Raw genomic sequence first — 19,137 nt, 5'->3', positions numbered from 1 at the left:
TAGTAATATATATATATATATATATATATATATATATTTTACATTTCCTCTTCTTCTCTCATGTTTTGGATCAAAACAGTTAAAATGTTGCTCTGTTTAAAATGTATGCATATAATTCATTATTGTTCACTATTCACTGGTCCTATATTTATATCTATACTCTAGTTTTCTATTTGCCAATTTTACAAGTATAGAATTTGTGCTGTATGACAACAGGGAGCTATGCAGTCTTATATACCTGCTTTTCCAAACAGCTATATATATATGGCTAAGCTAACATTTAGCTGTTAGTCATTTTCATAAAGGTAAGATCAGTGAAAAACAGCACCAGATTACATGGAGCTAGAGAACAATTCTATTAATTATAACAATTAATAGGTCTTGGCATTATAGTATGTTGTTTCCAATTTCAAAGGGATGACAAATTATAGTTTTTCATTCTGGAGCCTACGTGATTTATTCATAGTATGTTACTACTTTCCAACACATTGTCATTTTTCTGTACTTTTTGTTCCCAATATGAGTTTTGTAAAATCTAAAACTATGTTGATATAGATGTCAGTACATAGACATTCATAGTACACATGAATTTTTCAATAAGACATTAAATGAAATGACACTAACTTCTCAAAGCAGAGGTGGTTATATACATTATAAATGCAGTGATTGGTTATGCAGCCAATATAAAAATAATTCTATAGGTGTTTGATATTCTACAAGAAAAAAATTAAATTTAAATTAATTTAAAATTCACCCAGAAAGAAAATGTTCTTCAATTTCTAGAGAAGTAATTTGAAATACAGTGAGAATTTGTTATCTTTTTAAATAATATATTTGTTAAATTATTTAACATTCAGATGTTATTATTAGGCTTGCAGCCATTGAATCCCATTGATATAACCTGAACTGTAATTGTAAATAGAGTTTGGGTTAAGATCAGCCCAGGATGCAAAACCTCTTTTCAGTCTTGACTGAGGATCTGAACTAGAAATACTATCCATATTAAGTTACAACTTTTTTTCTTATCTCCATCACTGTGTGTTGTATCACATTGTTAGGGCTGCACATACTAATTAAAACCAGAAAACATTACTAATATCTGAGTTACATTTTGTAATTAATTTCTCAAAAATTTCTCTTGCTGATCCCACCCTGATTTATGACAGTCTAAGATTACATGTAGATCATATTACATTAATAGAATGAAAGATGGAAAAGAGATTAGTTAACAAGAAAATATAAGAAAATATGCTGAGATAGGCTTCCAAAATAACATGAAATTAATATTTTCAAATCATTGTGAAACATATGCATGAGGTGTGACAATTATTTTTTTTAAAGAACCACAGTCAAAGTCTGCAACTTACACAAAGGCATTAAGAACTATTTGAAAATTGGTATGAAAGTCCTGCTAGCATTACATCTGAGAAATTTTTAAGCTGTAGCCTTGTAGCCTTGCATTATCTGAAATGATTAGTAGCAACTTCTAGGAAAAAGTTAGCAAATAACACATGCACAATTTCCAAAACACCTAGCCTCAAAGAATAAAGTCATTGAACTTGTTTAAATCTTTGGAAAAACATCTTTTGACAAGAGAAAAGCCAAGATTCAGAGTTGATAGTTTACATATGTCCATTCTGATTATGTATTAAAGGGTAAATGCAGTGGTAGCTGGAAGCCTGATCACAGTCATAAATATTTAGGTAGTCCTTTCTATTTCCCATCAAAGGCGAAAAAAGCAACACAGAAGGATAAAACTAGATGGTAATGAAAGTCCATCTGTCTCTAATGTGCCAGAAGGTTACAAGAGACTTTATTTCAGAAGGAACTAGAGGATATAGCTCGAGAATATATGTAAAAAAGTACTATTCAACAGTTCAAATTCATATTAAGTGCTTAAGTACAGCTGTTAATTTTAGAAATCTTATGAAAGGCAGCATTTCCCCATTTTTGTTTTGTTTGCTTCTTGGGACGAGAACTTGGCATTCAAGCTGATGTTGCACTGCCTCTCAGGCCATCTCTTCTGTATCTGTCATGATCACTTAACAACCATTTGGGCAACTGTCTTCACTGGGGCTATATTATTTTGTAATCTATGTGTCATTTTTTCTCACAACAAATTCTCCAAATTTGGTTCCCCAAAAAGACAGTCTTGTTTTATCTATCTATCTATCTATCTATCTATCTATCTATCTATCTATCTATCTATCTATCTGTCTGTCTATCCGTCTATCTGTCTATCCGTCTATCCATCTATCCATCTATGCATTTATTTACTTAATTGTTTGTTTGTTTGTTTGTTTAGAAACAAACTTGTTTGGCCATTTTTTATTTTCATCTTATTCGAAAATAATCTCAAAACCTCATGGTATGAGTATAGATAGGTAGCTAGATGTACTGTAATTCAGAGATCATAGAATGGAGAGATGTTTGCAGTCTTTCACTAACTGGAATCTTAAAGATGCTCTGTAGCTTAGCATTTTCAATTCTAGAATAGTTACTTTAGCATCTGAGATCAGATACTACACTATACAGCAGTGTGTTAAATAGGATATTTTCTATGTTTCTTCGGTGAAATGTGTAAAACTGAAGGAAGAAATTACACCCTCTACTATTATTATGCATTTCTTTTTTCTCTATATATTTTTTTTTCTTATTTTCTTTTCCTTTCCTCTGAGTTAAAAGTAATGCAAAAGTAGAAATAATGCTTTTTTTTCCCTTCTTGATGACATAAACCTTGATGTTTTATTATGAACGTTTTCTTCTGAAGAGCTTGTTCTATAGTATGAGAAGGACCTTTTGGTTAGCCTAGAAGTGCTCAGAGTTGGACCGGATGGACTTTGTGGCAGGTATCTTCTATGGAAATATTCTGTTGTATATACAAGATTGCTCCAAATGTAATGCCTCTTATTTTACTATGTTGGCCTCAACATCAGAGGTGGATCTCATTGGTATGGCAGTAGTGCATGAACTTTCCCAGCAATATTCAATTACATTTTGTTGTCATGCAACAGATGGCAGCAGAGGGCAGTCTGACAAAATAGCATCTTACATGGAAGTACAAATGAAGCTATGGTGTGTAATTGAACTTCTGCATGCAGAAGAAATGGCACTGATTGACATTCATTGACACTTTCTGAACATTTCTGGAGATCATCCAGTGGATGTGAGCACAGAGAAGTACTAAGTGGTGAGTTCCAGCAGTATCAATAGTGATGTGAAAAACAAGCTACATTTCAGATTGCCATGCACACAGCTGTCACACCACAAAATGAATAGCTTAATAATGTATTCATCCAAGTAAATTGGTTAATTGGTGGTGACTGTGTTGAAAAGTAGTGTTGAAAAACAGTGACTGAAAATTTGCTCTACCAAATAGGGTTATTGTGCTCTTTGTAGCTGTTCTAATTTTCATGGAAATAAATAACAGACATTATTTTTGAAGAAACCTAGGTATATTTTGTAACACAGTTTGCAAATGCAGTCAAAGGTATGTTCAGATTATGTGCTTACTGATCAAATTAGCCAGTCTCAATTGATTATCATAGAATCACAGAATCATAGAATGGTTCAAGGACCTTAAAGGTCATCTATTTCCAGGCCCATTGCTGTGAGATCAGGTTGTTCAGGACCCCATCCAGCTTGGTCTTGAACATCCAGGGATGAGGCATCCACAGCTTCTCTGAGTAGGCTGTGTCAGTGCCTCACCAATGTCTAAGTAGAGAATTTCCTCCTAATATATAATCCACATTTACCTTCTATAATTCAAAACCATACCCCTTGTTTTATCATTATCAGAGCACATAAAATTCGGTTTCCTTCCATATTATAAACCCTTTCTAAGTACTGAAAGTTACAAGACAGTCTCCCTGGAGCCACCTCTTCTCCAGGCTGAGCAAATCCAACTCTCTCAATCTGTTTTCACCAGAGCTGTGCTCCAGCCCTCCGATCACCTTTGTAGTCTTTCTCTGGACCAGTCCCAACAGCTCCACATCCTTCTTGTGTTGAAGGCCTCAGGTCTGGATGTGGTACTTCAGGTAGGGCCTCAGGATGGCAGGGCAGAGGGGAAGAGTCACCTCCCTCACCCTGCTGACCACCTCCACTTCAGGATGCTGTAAGTTTTCCAGGATGCAAATGCACACTTCAGGCTCATGTTCAGCTTTTCATCCACTAGAATCCCTAAGTCCTTCTCTCCAGAACTCCTCTCTTAGCCTGTAAAAATACATGGGATTACTTTATCTTAACTGCAACACTTTGCACTCAGCCTCACTGAACCTCATTAGGTTCATGTGAACCCACTTCTCAAGCCTGTCCAGGTCCCTCTGGATGCCATCCCTTCATAGCGGTGTATCAACTGCACCACTCAGCTTAGCATAGTCAGCAAAAGTGGTGAGTATGTACTAAATCCTACTGTCCAGGTAGCAGTTAGTAGAGATGCTGAAGAGCACTGATCCTAGGACTGATATCACTTATCTCTGGCATCCACCTGGATGTAGGTACATTTATCTCAAGACTCCAGTTGTAATCAGTTAATCACCTTCTTATTCACTAAATTGTCCACCCTTCATATTGATATCAATTTAGAGATAAGGATGTGATGTGGGACTTTGTCAAAGGCCTTGCAGAAGTCCAGGTAGATGACATCAGTTGCTCTTCCTCTGCCTACTGATAGTGTCACTCTATCAGAGAAAGGCCACCACACTCATCACATGTATCAGTCAGCATCTTCCTTTGGGGAAGCTGTGCAGGCAGTCAGAGATCACTTCCTTGCCTCTCACGTGCCTTGACATCTCTTCCAAGAGGATCCACTCATTGATCTTCTCAAGCACTGAGGTTAGGCTCATCAGGCTTTAGTTCCCTGAGTCTTTCTCCATTTATTAAAAATGGAAAAGATGTTTCCCTTTTTCCAGTCACTGAGGACTTGGCAGCCATGACTTTTTGAATGCAGTGGAGAGAGACTTGGCAGATACATCTTCATTTACATTTTAATGAAAATTCTATTTAAGATCTTTTTTCCAATATGTAAATTGATGCTTTTGTTTGTTTGTTTGTTTGTTTTGGTTTGGTTTTTTTTTGTGATTACTTAACTAAGGTGTTGAGATTTAGTTATGTGCTGTTATGCAAGTTAGTTGACATGGTCTTTCCACTCAGTGTGCTAGGAAGGAGACAAAAGAATGCAAACATTAAATTTCAAATATTTACCATACAGCAGCACTCAAGATAGAAATATCTAAGTAGTCAGACTTTACTTTTTATTCACTACAGAGAAGAAATTTTTGTTTATTTGTAAGCATCAGTTATGGGACAAAAATTACCACAAGCAAGCTCACAGTCTTTCATTGATATATCTCTTCTATGCTGTGCTGGCTGCATTCCTTCAAGCCAGAAATAATTCAGAAATTATGATTAACCAAACAGTGTAAAACAGAAGAGTTTAAAAGTTCATTTCAGCTCGTTTTTCCTTAGTCCAGACTAAGGAAATCTGGATCAACCTAGCTAGCTACCTAGATACCAATATCATCTATGTATTTATTCCAGTTCAGCTGAAGAAAACTGCCTCCAAAGTAAATTCATCGTTAGGTCACTGGCATTTACCTACTAAGAATGCATAAAATAACCTTGAATCTAGCTTGTCGGATTCCTAACAGACTGCAAAATGTAGCTCGTATTTGTTAACCTTAAGACCCATGAGTGCATATTTGACCATCTTTAATTGGATAAATTAGCTTAGTAATGCCAATTCAGTCCATTTTTTAAACTTTTTTTTTTTTTTTTTTTTTTTGTATTGCCAATTAGCATTTAGCATCAAGAGAAGTGCCTTTACAGAAGTAGACAATTTTTTTCATTAACATACATTTTCTTGTATTTTTTTTTTAGCAGTATAAATATGTCTTGATAATTGTGTACTCTGTATTGCCTTACCAACCAAGATAATGGGAAAAACTTTTGCAGCCAAGAAGAAAAAATGTAACTTAATATAGAAGGAAGAAACCTTAAAATAAGTACAGAATATACTCCTCAGCAGTAAGTCAGATTTATCTTAAGGGCCTTTTGACAGATTGAAAACATCCTAAAAAGCTTTGGGTAAAGATAATTAGTAAGTAAAGTAATAAGTGAAATTAATTGCCTCAGCATATTTTTAAATGGAGTAGCTATTCTAACAGAGGTGCATGTTTGAACAAAATTGTCACTTATTATTTATATGAATCCAATATACTGCAGCTGAAGAAGGTGTGAAGTAAGCTATGCAGACTGTGTAATCTGCAAAGCAAATAATAGTCCAGAGAATAACCTTTGTGCAAAACTGGCTTGCTAGAAATGTTTCTACATGTTTTGTGTGCATAATAACAATATCTCTGATTACTGTTGGTGATCTCCTTGTGACACCATACAGTTCAGTGGCTTCTGAGAGTCCACTGAGACATGGTGTCCTAACTGTGCCATTCTTAATCTGCCTTTTCAATGGTGTAATGGCTTTCTTTTTTAGTTATTAATGCCTGCAGCAGACAACTTCCCTCACATTCACATTAAGCTACATCAAGCTATGCTGGTTATGTTTTCTGTATGCCCCTGCTTCACACCTGAGGTATGAAGAGCTTCAGATGCCATTCTGGTGCCTCTGGGTGCCATCTCTAAGAAGGCTCCCATTAGAGATGTCAGTGAATTAATGATGGGAACTGATCATAAGCAGTTTTGTCTTCAAGGTTGAGCTCTTTGTCAAACATACCTTGATGCTCAATGTTTTCTTGGACTCCTACTTGAGGCACAATTGCAAACAGATATTAGATTATTTCAAACAAGTTGCAACTACATGTAGATTTGCCTAAGGTAAAGTAAAGTAATAAGAATCAGCTCAACACCTGTATATATTTCTATCCTATGTGTCAAGGTGCTGAAGCAATATTGTAAAAGTACAACATACAATTTCTTACAAAATATAGGAATCTCTGTCAAGTAATCTAAGCATTCAAAACTTCATAGTACATTTCATATGTACTTTTCTCCATTTAAAACTCTGCCCCACCACCTGCTGTGTAATTTAAAAATGAGGATAATAAAATTCTATGCTGATATTTAATCATCCATCCTAAATCATCCAGAAGAAATGTCTTATGGTAAAATGTCCTAAAAAATTATTAAATTGACATAGTCTCTTTGGATACATAATTTCATCTGAGTAATTTTTTCTCCTCGGTTAATTTTCGAGTCAGTAAGATTGCAGCAGTAAATGCTCTGGCATATAAAATATTATTTGTTTTTCCCTAGACTGGCATGTCTCTTTAATTATTATTATGTAAAATTACTTACACATTAAAAAAAAAAAAACAAACCCAAGCAACTAAAAGGAAAGAGCATGTTTGTGGCAGTAGTTGAAGCAGAGAAATTAGGAAGAATGCCTGCTTGTAAAGTAAAAAGATTATATTAACAGAAGTGGAAAAGTACAAGAAGTGTAGGAGAAGTATGTAAAAACTGATACATTCTTTTTCATTCTTAATAAAAATAACACTGAAAAATTTGATACAGTTTCTGGAATAAGTAAAAATCAAAACTATGCAAATAAATAATAGGAGGCTTGGAACAGCAAAAAAAAACACAGATACGAGTAGGACAAAATAGACCATAAAGTATTTATAAACACATAAGATGCATCATAACAATAACAGCCTTTAGTTGTGCTTCATATTGGACATTCAGATACACAAAATCTGATGGAGGATGAAACTGAAATGTTACATTGTCATAACAATTGCTCCTGCTTCTAATGGTGTCTGTGCAACTGCATGTAGTGCTCACTGGCTAGAAGTCACCATCCTTACTGAGGACATCTCTAGACTCGCACAGTGAGCTTCTTATTACTTGCTTTTCAAACACAGGGAGATTTGCATTCATCTAACAAAGTTACTCTTCCAAGAACTTATGCTCCAGCCCATTTAACTAAGAACGTGTCACTCCAAGAGTGCAGTTGCTTATTGGTGTGTTCCGGCGTAACTACCCCGCCTCACAGGCAGTAAAATCATTCTGAGAGAGTAACAAATCTGCATTTTAATTGATTGATTGATTGATTGATCGACTGAGCTGTGGCTTTTTCAGTCATGAGAAGCTTTTCTAGCATCCTGATCTGGTCCAGCCTTCTTGAACATTCACTGGAGAGTTCCACAATCAGTACAGTCAATGGAGCTCACTAGTGTGACATTGTCCTTTCAGCATCTTTCATAGAGTCTGCACATTAGTAGCCATAATATTCCATGTGTGACAATGGCAGATGGTCATCAAGATGCTGACTGATTTCTCTGTAGGCAACTTCTCAGAAGTCAGGGTTTGGGGGAGAAAGTGAAGTGTGGAATGATGAAAAGGATTCAAAAGACATATCCAAAAACCAGCCTAACAACAGCTCAGAAGACATGAGGATTGAGCTGCTGGACAGAGATACACCATAGTGCCTGTGAGCAGGTAACACGACAGTCTGAGTGAAAATAGGTGAAATCAATTTCCTTCCAAAGCAAAAATCATTTCCCCTTCTGCAAGGTGTCAAATGTAGTATGCTGCTGCTATATTATTTCCTACAAATAGGAAATGGAATGGCAACGTTTTATCCAGTTTAGTTCAATTTATCTCCTAGCAGTCAGCAAGGTCACAGAAAATCACAGAATAGATACTCACATTGCTATGTGAGAGAAGAAGATATTATTATCACCTAACTCAGGCTACTTGTTCCTACAGCAAGATATTTGAGGCAATATATTAAATAAATCTCAGTAATGTCTAGATTATATTGAAAAATAAAAACATGCTGTAATTTAAGGTTTTGAGTGTTTTTATTTTTTATTTATTTTTATTTTTTAACCCACTTTTATTTAATCATTTTCAATTATTTTTCAGTTGCTCCTATGATAACTGGGAGGTACAGGGAATTGTTACAAAAAGATACAAAAATGAAAGTGAAGGCACAACAGTCTTAAATGTAATCACAATGGTATAATTTATTAGTTCTATTAATTTATTAATGGAATTATTGAATTATTTATCTCTACATTGTTTACAATACTGACACAAAAATTGTATATTATTATTTTATATATTATTCTGCATAGTTTTTTACATTCTCTCAATAAATCTTAATGTTTGACTGAACTAAGAAGTAAAACAACATGAGATAGTTTCAGGCAAAGCATGTTTCCCTTTCAAAGGTGCATTTTTCCACTGTCATTGAAACTTTAATTAATTCACACATAATTCACTGTTTCTTTGAGAAATTGTACAGTCCAGCCAATCTTTAAATTTGTTTTCTGGAAATAAAGAACATACATATGTTTATATATGTGGAAAAAGCAGTACAAACTAACCTGTCTTCTCTTATGTTACCTCCTTTTTACTAACTGATACAAGATTGCTGCTTTGTGTTGTCCAAAAATCATTTCTTGTGTTTACTTTTCACTGTCACTTTGTCAAGGCTTATTGAAGCATGCTGTCAGCTCTCTAATAGAATTTTAAGGAATGACTCATAGAATTCAGATTTTATTCCTTTAGGATAGACTTCTGGGATTTTAACTTTTGTTCAGGATGTACTTTGTTAAAGAAAAATAACTCTCCACTGTTAGAACTTGAGCTAAGGGATTGACAGTATATTTGAGAAACATCATTTTGCAGAAGAAATTCTGCTTATTAAATAGGAAATAGGGTATAGATGGAAGAAAATCCATTCCACAATATGGATAGTGCTCATAACCAACTTATGGACCTTTATTCTCTCTTGCCACTATTAATTCATGACCCACACATCGCACTTTAAATTGAAAGATCTTATTTTTCTATTACCTTTCTGTGACAGCTGAAGTTGCTGGCAGAAATGTAGCCATCTCCCTGACTCATGGTTCCATAGGATGTTTTATTTCTATTTCTAAGCACACTACATATCTTGAAAACCTTTGTTTCAGTACTCACCTAACAAAATTAAAAGTACTGGAGCTGCATATAACTGTATGAGGCAAAATATCCTAGCTGATATTGGACAGTTAGGAGGACTTTAAAAGGAAAGCTATGTTGGATGTCTGGCAAAGCGATATTTTCTGCTTCATATAGAAATTTTTATTGCAGATTTGAGACTGATTACAAATAGTTATGTTCAGTTTTTGTTTTGGTCTGCATTGACTCCTTGTCTCTTTTCCCTGGTAAGAGCAGGTTCCAAGATGATACCTGGCATCCAGGCAGTTCTGCTTGGCATGAGACATAACCATGTCAGAGTAGGAGGTAGGAATCATGTTGCACATGCAATAGCAATGCTGGAGTAAGTCTGTGCCTTGCTTAGCTTACTTGTGCTCATTTGCATGTTTCTATAGTAGAGGAGCATAAATTAGTTCTGCATTAATGCAAAGCTCTAATGTGCAGATATTGATTGGTGTCAGTTATCTACTATAAGAACATCCTTCTTTGTCTTGCTACTGTGAAATTGCAAAATAATTGTAAACAGGTAGTGGTCTGCTCTCATTTCATTGTAGGATTCTGAACCCTTATTTTGTCTCTGTAACAGCAACACACTTCTTAAGAGAAAGAATAGATTTAACTGACAGAAAAATAGAGAAATATTGATTTCAACTTGGTCTTGCATATAATCTTATTTGCGAAAGAAAAGTGTCAGAGCTTTTCATTATAGTGTTGCCAGTCCCACCTTCTGCATTGAGTTTCTCAGTTTGAAGTTTGGAGGAGAGAATAAAGAGGGAGGCAGATCAAGTTTGGCAATAAACCACTACATTCACCAAATTATTTACAAGCAGCATTTCTGGACAATTTTACCTGTGGAGGTCAAATAAAATGAGTCTGTGCAGTCTGTAGAGTAGGGTAAATACAATGTATTTGAATGCTACTTCACGAGGGCTTGATGTTTCTTATTTTAGAGCAATACTTCTATGATCCATGCTTGCAGTATACTAGTGATAATTTTGATGAGTATTCCTTCTTTTTTGTGATCACTACATAACAAAATAGAGAAGGGTTGTGCTCTTACCAGCAGGTCTGAATTCTTATCCCTGTGTGTCAGATCTGCTGTTATTTTCCTTGGGAGCAACAGGTTTTCATAAAAAGGTCCAAAAACATAGCACTGGGAGACATATTTTATATAACAAAATTATTTTTAGTTTGCTGATTATTTATTTATTTATTTGTGAAAGTAAGATCTTACTTGTCTAATGTTTCAGAATGTTCTCTGAGTTTCTGTCTAGGCAGTCAATGAAAAGGCTATATTTAAGGTCACTGAAGAAGAATACACCCAGGACTGGTGAATAACAACCCATGAATTACGATTTGTGAAGAAAATCTTATCATCTTCTCTCTTTGGTCCAGCAAGATGCACTTTTCCAACAGGCTCAACTGAAGACATGTAACTCTCACTGACTGAAAATCTTTCAGAAATATATTACCTCCTAACAGTTAAGACCCTTGTCAAGGTGGTCTTCACATTATTTTATCTCTAAATTAAACTATTGCCATTCTTCTCAAATTTTAATATGATACTCTTTAAATTAATCCTTCTGCTAAATGCTTTGCAGAATGAAGTACTGTTAAATATCATTCACCTATACTGCGAACTTTCAAAAATCATTGGATATTTTTTCCTCATCTTTGAGTCAGTCATAAAACATATTAAATTTGTGAATGTTCCTCATTGATTACTATAATAATATAGTATTACAATTCATTTATTTCACTTGCTATTAATTTTAAGTGGCTTGGATTATATCAATTATATCAATGCAATACTTCCCTCCTTTCTAGTCTAGATGCATGTGAAATAACTCAATTATCTACAAAAAGTCTGTTCAAATTACCGAGGCATTCTGAAGTCCTTTCTACAAGTTAAATTATGGGAAAAAAAGAAAAAAATCGTTATAATATAAGGCATTGTTATGCATTGTAAAGAAATCCATATCTATTGAAAAATGTCTTGCAAGCTTCTATTTTTAAAATGAAATATCTTCTATAGATCTTTGTCATACTGTTGTTTGCAATTATTTTTTAAAATATCTTTGATAGCTTCAGAGAAATAGAATATTAAGCAACAGATTCAAAAAGTTTATAAAAATTAATTTATAATCACCTTTATTTGCACTGCAAACTCAAATCTGAGATAACTGCTGGAAGTAATGGAAGGCAAATACTCTCTGCAACCCATGCCTCTGACCTGAATGGCTTCATCTTAAGAGTTCATGGAAATGATGAGATAGACAGTAAAGAAAAATGAATATATTTGAATATGACTCTCTAGAGCTATCAAAAGAATTACAGTAAGATTAATTACAAAACCTAAAGCTCTGTTTTTATATTTATAATATTTTTTTCTTGTGTCTTCTCTGACCTGAGTGGTTTCTATTTTCATAGGAATAGAAGGATATTATGTGGTTTTCATGTTTTCTATTTCAACCAAAAAATTCAGTTCTAGAAGAATTTATCTTAGAGGATTTTGCCATTTCAGGAACAGAACAGTTAATATATTGAAACACCAACACTTCCCCTTCCCTGGTTTCTGACACATGCCTATAAAAGTACCTATCTTAAGATCTCACTGAGCGAGCTTGCATAGGAAATGTGGAAAATCCAAATCATTAGTTTTTTCCAGATTAGTTAAACTTCAAAAAAGATTAAGTGCTTGTTATAAAAGATAAAATGTTTGTTATATACAAAAAAAAAATTTACATGTATCCTTTTCAAGGCATGGCTAACTTGGACATGCTCTATTCATTTGACGCCTTCTTCTTCTTTGTCAACAAACAAACAAACAAACAAACAAAAAATACAGCATGTTCAGTTTATAAAGAAACATTTTTTTCACAGGTGTTTAAAAACTAACAGTTCAAAGGCTTGATTCACTCTTTCTCATGTATAGAAAATTTTAAAGGAAATATGGACTATGCCCAGATATTTTCTAAAAAGACCAACTTGTTTCTCTGTAGAAGAATTCACAATGAAGTCCTTTCTGGCATTAGCTGCACAATTTAATAAGAGGAAAAAAATAAAAATAATCAAAGTTGAATGCAGTATCTGTACGCAATACTTTTATGTTTTATGACTATAAATAAAACGAAACTTCAGAAAAAAAAAATCGTAATGGAAAGTTGTGTACTACTTCTGTCTTTATTTACATCTACAAAGACATGTGCACTGCACTGAAAAAAAAAATACAGCCTTTCAGGGGATGCAAAGATATAAACAAAAATTAAATTGAACATATTGCTACACTGAATGCCCTGAGCTGAAATAACCAGGACATTGAAACAATATCATGTCTTTTGATTTAAGTCTATTCATCTTAGCTGTATGGTAACCTTTTCTTGACAAACAAATGAAAAGAAGGATGAGAGAAATTCCTTCTAGAGTTGGTGCTGATTTAATTCATAAGAAGTGTTCAGTTCCTTTGTAGCATCAAAATAGAACCAGGCAAACACTGTTCAGCACAGTAGAAAAACAGCATTTTTGTTGTTGTTCAGAGCTGCCTTTTTTTTTAATTCAACACTCTGCCTCAAAATCTTGTCTGAGGTCTGCACAATGTTTCTCATGCAATTTGGTAGCCTTTAAATGGCTTACCAGCTCTTTTCTGAGCAGCCTGAGAAGTATCTGTGTGCCAAGTAAGATACTTCAATTCAAAAGCAGGTTTTTCACTTTTTTTTTCACAATTTATCATTTCTTCTACGTGAAAAACATATTTTTTATTTTTATGATTTTTATTTTATGCAAAAATGTATGAACTATATATTGCTATTGTCACCTATCATTACCAAGAAGTAGATTTCAATTTAAAAATATTTAATTACAATATGCATCTGGTGCATTTTAAACTAGAATTTAAAAAAAAAAAATAATCATATGTGTGTGACGGTGTCTTTCCAGAAGGTGGATGTACTTAGGCAGTCCCTGTAGGGTTTGACTGCTGTGGAGATGAAGGAATCAGTTTTGAACAGCTTAATTGAAGTGACTGACCTTTGAGTAAAACAGACTATGTGTAAAGACATAATCTCTCACTTCTCAGGGTTTCCATTGGCTCTCCATTCCTTTCCAGAGTGGGCAAACATCACCAGGGAGACTACAACCAGCTGACTGAAACTACATTATGCTGGGTTAGCTAATTTTCCAGGAAGGATAAACTGTGAGAATCTGGAAACAATAATCCTGATAAGAAAAGATTAACACCCAATTCCTTGGTGAGATTGGGCATTATATGAACATGGAAAATCTCACAGTCATAATTTATGATAGGAAGGAACACTTCTTCAGGGGTCCCAGACTGTCAGTATTGTCCTGCCCTAACATTTGTTTAAGTTTTGAACAGTGTCTCTTCACAGTGCCCTCTCTCCAAACAAAACAAAATCCAACAACAAGAACAACAAAGGCCAGATGAATGTTTTCATGTCAAAAATTTTCACAACAGGTTTGGATTTATCTATGTAAATCTGCACTAGAAGCCAGCTGCGCTGAAGATTTTGGGGTGCCATCCTAGAGATGGGTGCATAAGATTCACTGGAGTCCTATTTTTTTTTTCTTCTGATCAGGAGTTGAGGCTGTATCTAAGAAAATTATTTGATTCTGAACTATGAATATCCCATTTAACAAACAAACAAACAAAAAAAAACTGTTCTGGAAATAAAAAAAAAAAATTAAAAAACACCTCAAATAAAGGTAATAAAATATCTTTTTAGTTAAATCCATGATATGCTACAGATTACTTAGCAAATTTCAATGTCTGTCATAGAAAGATCTCTCAGAAGAAGTATCATAATATCTTCTATACTCAGTAGAATTACATGGCTAATCTGAATGCTCTCAAGTTGCTCATATATTTAAATAACATAAAGCTTCTTTTGTTTATAAGCTGATGTTAAACTCTAGAGCTATGTGAATCTCACAGTATTAGCTAGCTAATGAGTAACAAAATGTAGCCCTATTTTTGGATATTAGATTCAGATTGAGTTGTAAGTAGTGTAACTTGTATGGTGCACAAAGTGATGCAAGTTAGCCACGAGAATTTGAATAGCAAAGTTATGTCTGTAATTAAATGTGTACAAGAAACTGTCTTCCATACTGCTAATATGTAGGGCAACAAAAGTATATTCTAATGATTTGCTGCAGGCATAAATATCTTCATACATTTCTGCTGCCAAGTATTTGTACAAATTGCAATGATCTGCATGTTGCATGAAAGCATGCTTGCGATTTCCATCATTCATTCAGTGGGGAGGATGGACAAAGCATATGTTTAGAAGAGAAGCTGTTCTGAGAGACAAGAGGAAGGCACATGAAGCTCCCCCTACAGGATGGAGCTTATTTCACCCAGATGTAACCACCCATAACCTTGTTGTGGATGATGACCTCGTCATCTAGCTTCTCTTTATACTCATTAGAGCCAGAGAATTATTAAGCAGAATCTGATGTGATTTAATTTCCTGTATCATGGTAAGAATGCTTCTTCAGTATCAATACAAGAATCTAGTTGAGTAGATTTTGCATGATCCATATTTTATTAGGTTGAAGATCTGTATTATGCGATCTGATATTTGGCTGTTATATATTAATTTTATAATATATATCTGCATATATTTGAATTTTATTTTTAATTGAATTTTATCCAGTTAGTTTTTTCCTAAGACTCATAATTTATGACTGAGTGAAATGTAATATTTATAAATCTTACAAACATATGCTTGTCACTTAACTAGCAATGCTTATTTTTTTTTCTGGAAGAGCTTTATAGATATTGATTAGTAGCACAAAATATAAATGTGGAATGCAGAATGGCTAATGATAGGGGAAATTACTGGGCTTCACTTTTTTCTCTTTGTTCTGATAACATCTATCAATTTCAAAACTATTTTGAAGACTTCTCTTTTAGATTTTTCTGCTATTTATGTATGAGAAATTATCTGGAGGACTTCTGTGGACTGACACCAGCAGAAACGTTTTTAAAGTATGCTTGGTCTTGCTGTTTTTCAAAGCTTTTTGGTTTAGTTCAGCGAATCAGGAACTAGTGATTTAGAAGCAGACCCATCAGCGCTTAAAACTGAGAAAGAACACATAGTTACCTGAGTCTGAAAATGCCACAGATAGCTCATAAGAGTGGCTTGGTAAACTGGGAAAGTCTGTGAATTTACTTGAAAGTGTCCTGCTTTTCTAGAACTGTCCCTACTGGTCTAAGTAGTTGTGTTTCTGTGAAATATGCCTGCCTTGTTTTGCTTTTGAGACGTTCCCTCCCGAAAGCATTTTCGGGATGTTTTCAATGGGAAACATTTTGCTGAGGAATCCAAAGTCCAAGTTGCCTTCACAAGAGCATGAATAAATGAAGCCATATTTCTTCTTTTTCAGAGTTCAAGCTTCAGAGTTTAGGCTTCTGTGAAACGGCTGGCAATTTCATAGCTTCTGCTCAGTTTCAGTTAAAGTATATGAACAAAAGATTATCAGTGAAGACTCTGAGTAGTGGATGTTGAGCAGACTACTGCAAATGATAAGAGGGCTGGAGCATCTCTCCTATGAAAAGATTGAGGGAACTGGGCTTGTTTGGCTTGTTTAACTTGGAGAAGAGAGGGCTTCAGGGAGTCATTGTGGCTTTCCAGTGCTTGAATAGAGTGTATTAACAAGAGGGGGAAGGGCTGTTTACGAGGTTGGACAGTGATAGGACAAGGAAAATGGTTTAGGCTAGATATTAGGAGGAAGTTTTTCACTAAGAGGGTGATAAAGCACTGGAACAGGTTGCCCAGGGAGGTTATGGATGCCCCATCCCTGGAGGCATTCAAGGCTAGGGATGTGGCTCTGGGCAGCCTGGTCTGATGGCTGATGACCCTGCACACAGTAGGGGTGTTGAAACTAGATGATCATTGTAGTCCTTTTCAATCCAGGACATTCTAAGATTTTATGATTCTGTGAAGAACACTGACACATTGAGTTTTGAAGCAGTCTGACTACACTTTAGTGTAAGTCTGAAGTTGTTCCTCTGCAAAATAGTTATTACCAATGGGTAAGAGCTAAACATGATAAAACAGCTGAAAAAAAAAATTATTATTTAAATGCTTTTGCATCTACACTATAGAAAAACATATATGTCAATCTCTGTGAATTTATGGCAACTGTAACATTTGACTTATAGCTGCCTCTGCTACCAGTTAGTTGGACCTTGTCATGCAACTCACTGAGATGCCAAGCATCATAACAATAACATCTACTAGAAGGAAAACTCTAATAGTTGCCAGAACTAAGTAGATAACATAAGAGATACAATTTTGTAAGACTTATCAAGCTGATTTGGAATAAAGCACAAGAGGAATTCTGCTCTCTCACTTTTAAAAATATGATGATGATGATGATGATGATGATGATGATGATGATGATGATGATGACGATGATGATGATGATGATTATTATTATTATTATCACATCTTCCTACAGATTCTTTCTTCCTATACTGAACTCCCAGGTGGAGAAATCTGGGAGCTGGTGAAATCCTTTCGTCCTTGCTGGCTCATTTCTGTTCTTGCGAAGAGCAAGAACTGCAGCGGCTCTCTCAGCCTTCTGAGTCATACCAGGATAAATCATCTCCTGTGTCAGGCTGTGCCAGCACCAGCTGGTGGTTTCCTCCCCGTTCAGGCTGTGATCACATCTGTCTCACACCAGCTGTTTTTAGCCCCATGCTGAGCTGGCTAGTTGTGCCTGTACCTGTTTTGCAGAGGGCTCCAGCACTCCTATGCCAGTGGTGTACTTGATGGCATCTTGCTGATAGAATACGTTTGAGACCAAGTATGGATAAGAAAATAAAATGTTAAGAGGTTCACCAATGGAGGAGCAGGAGGGAAAATATAATGTCTAAAACTGTGCTTTTCATATTTTCTCTGCAATAGAAAATAATTACTTTGAATGCATTGGAGGCAACGTAGGTATGTTGTCTACTATATAAATAAATTTTGATATAACATTTAAGGGAGCTCATATTAAACATTGAGACAAATACTATAGAATTTGGTGTCTGTGGCTTTATATTCTCTATATATTGATAATTTTCTTTTGTGTACAGCATAGCGTCAGCACATTCTGCATTTCAGAGTTAACAAGGAACTGATACACCTCCATGATTCAGAAAGGATTCAATCAGAAAGATTTCCTGCATGCACCAGTACAGGTGCATGCCTGTACATACAGACATGACCTGCTGGAGAGGAGCTCTGCTGAGAGGGACCTGGGTGTCCTGGTGGACGACAGGTTGGCCATGAGCCAGCAGTGTGCCCTTGTGGCCAAGAGGGCCAATGGCATCCTGGGGTGCATTAAAAAGAGCCTGGCCAGCAGGTCGATGGAGGTGATCCTCCCCCTCTACTCTGCCCTGGTAAGGCCTCATCTGGAGCATTGCGTCCAGTTCTGGGCTCCCCAGTACAAAACAGACAGGGATCTCTTGGAAAGAGTCCAGCGGGGGGCCACAAAGAAGGTGAAGGGCCTGGAGCATCTCTCCTATGAAGAAAGGCTGAGTGAACTGGGTCTGTTCAGCCTTGAGAAAAGGAGACTGAGAGGGGACCTGATCCAGGTCTATAAATATCTGAGGTGTGGGGGGCAGAATGGCGAGGCCGGACTGTTTTCAGTGGTGAGTGCAGACAGGACAAGGGGAAACGGCCGGAAACTGCAGCATAGGAAGTTCTGCACAAATGTGCGCAAGAACTTCTTTACAGTGAGGTGACGGAGCACTGGAACAGGCTGCCCAGGGAGGTGGTGGAGTCTCCTTCTCTGGAGATGTTCCAGACCTGCCTGGATGCCTACCTGTGCGACCTGCTGTAGGGAACCTGCTTTGGCAGGGGGTTGGACTCGATGATCTCTGGAGGTCCCTTCCAACCCCTACAATTCTGTGATTCTGTGATTCTGATATTTAATGACTGCAACCTCATTCCATCCTACAGTACTGGTTCTGATGAGTTTGCATAGTGGAATTAATTGCCTCTTATTATAGTGCCGTTCACACAATTATGGATATATCTTGTCTGAAGTTGTTTAGTCATGCACAAAAGGTAGAAGAAGAGTCTTCCTTTTCCTCAGCAGCCTGAAACAAGAGCACTCCAGCAGGGACATTTTGGATTTAAAGCCCACATGCAAGGAAGTACTATGCTGCACCCATTTTGCTGATAA

This window comes from Tympanuchus pallidicinctus, unplaced genomic scaffold (genome assembly GCF_026119805.1).
Source record: "Tympanuchus pallidicinctus isolate F22 unplaced genomic scaffold, pur_lepc_1.0 scaffold4, whole genome shotgun sequence".
Lineage (NCBI taxonomy): Eukaryota > Metazoa > Chordata > Aves > Galliformes > Phasianidae > Tympanuchus > Tympanuchus pallidicinctus.
The sequence above is the reverse complement of the archived record's forward strand: the minus strand, read 5'-3'. Positions refer to the sequence as shown.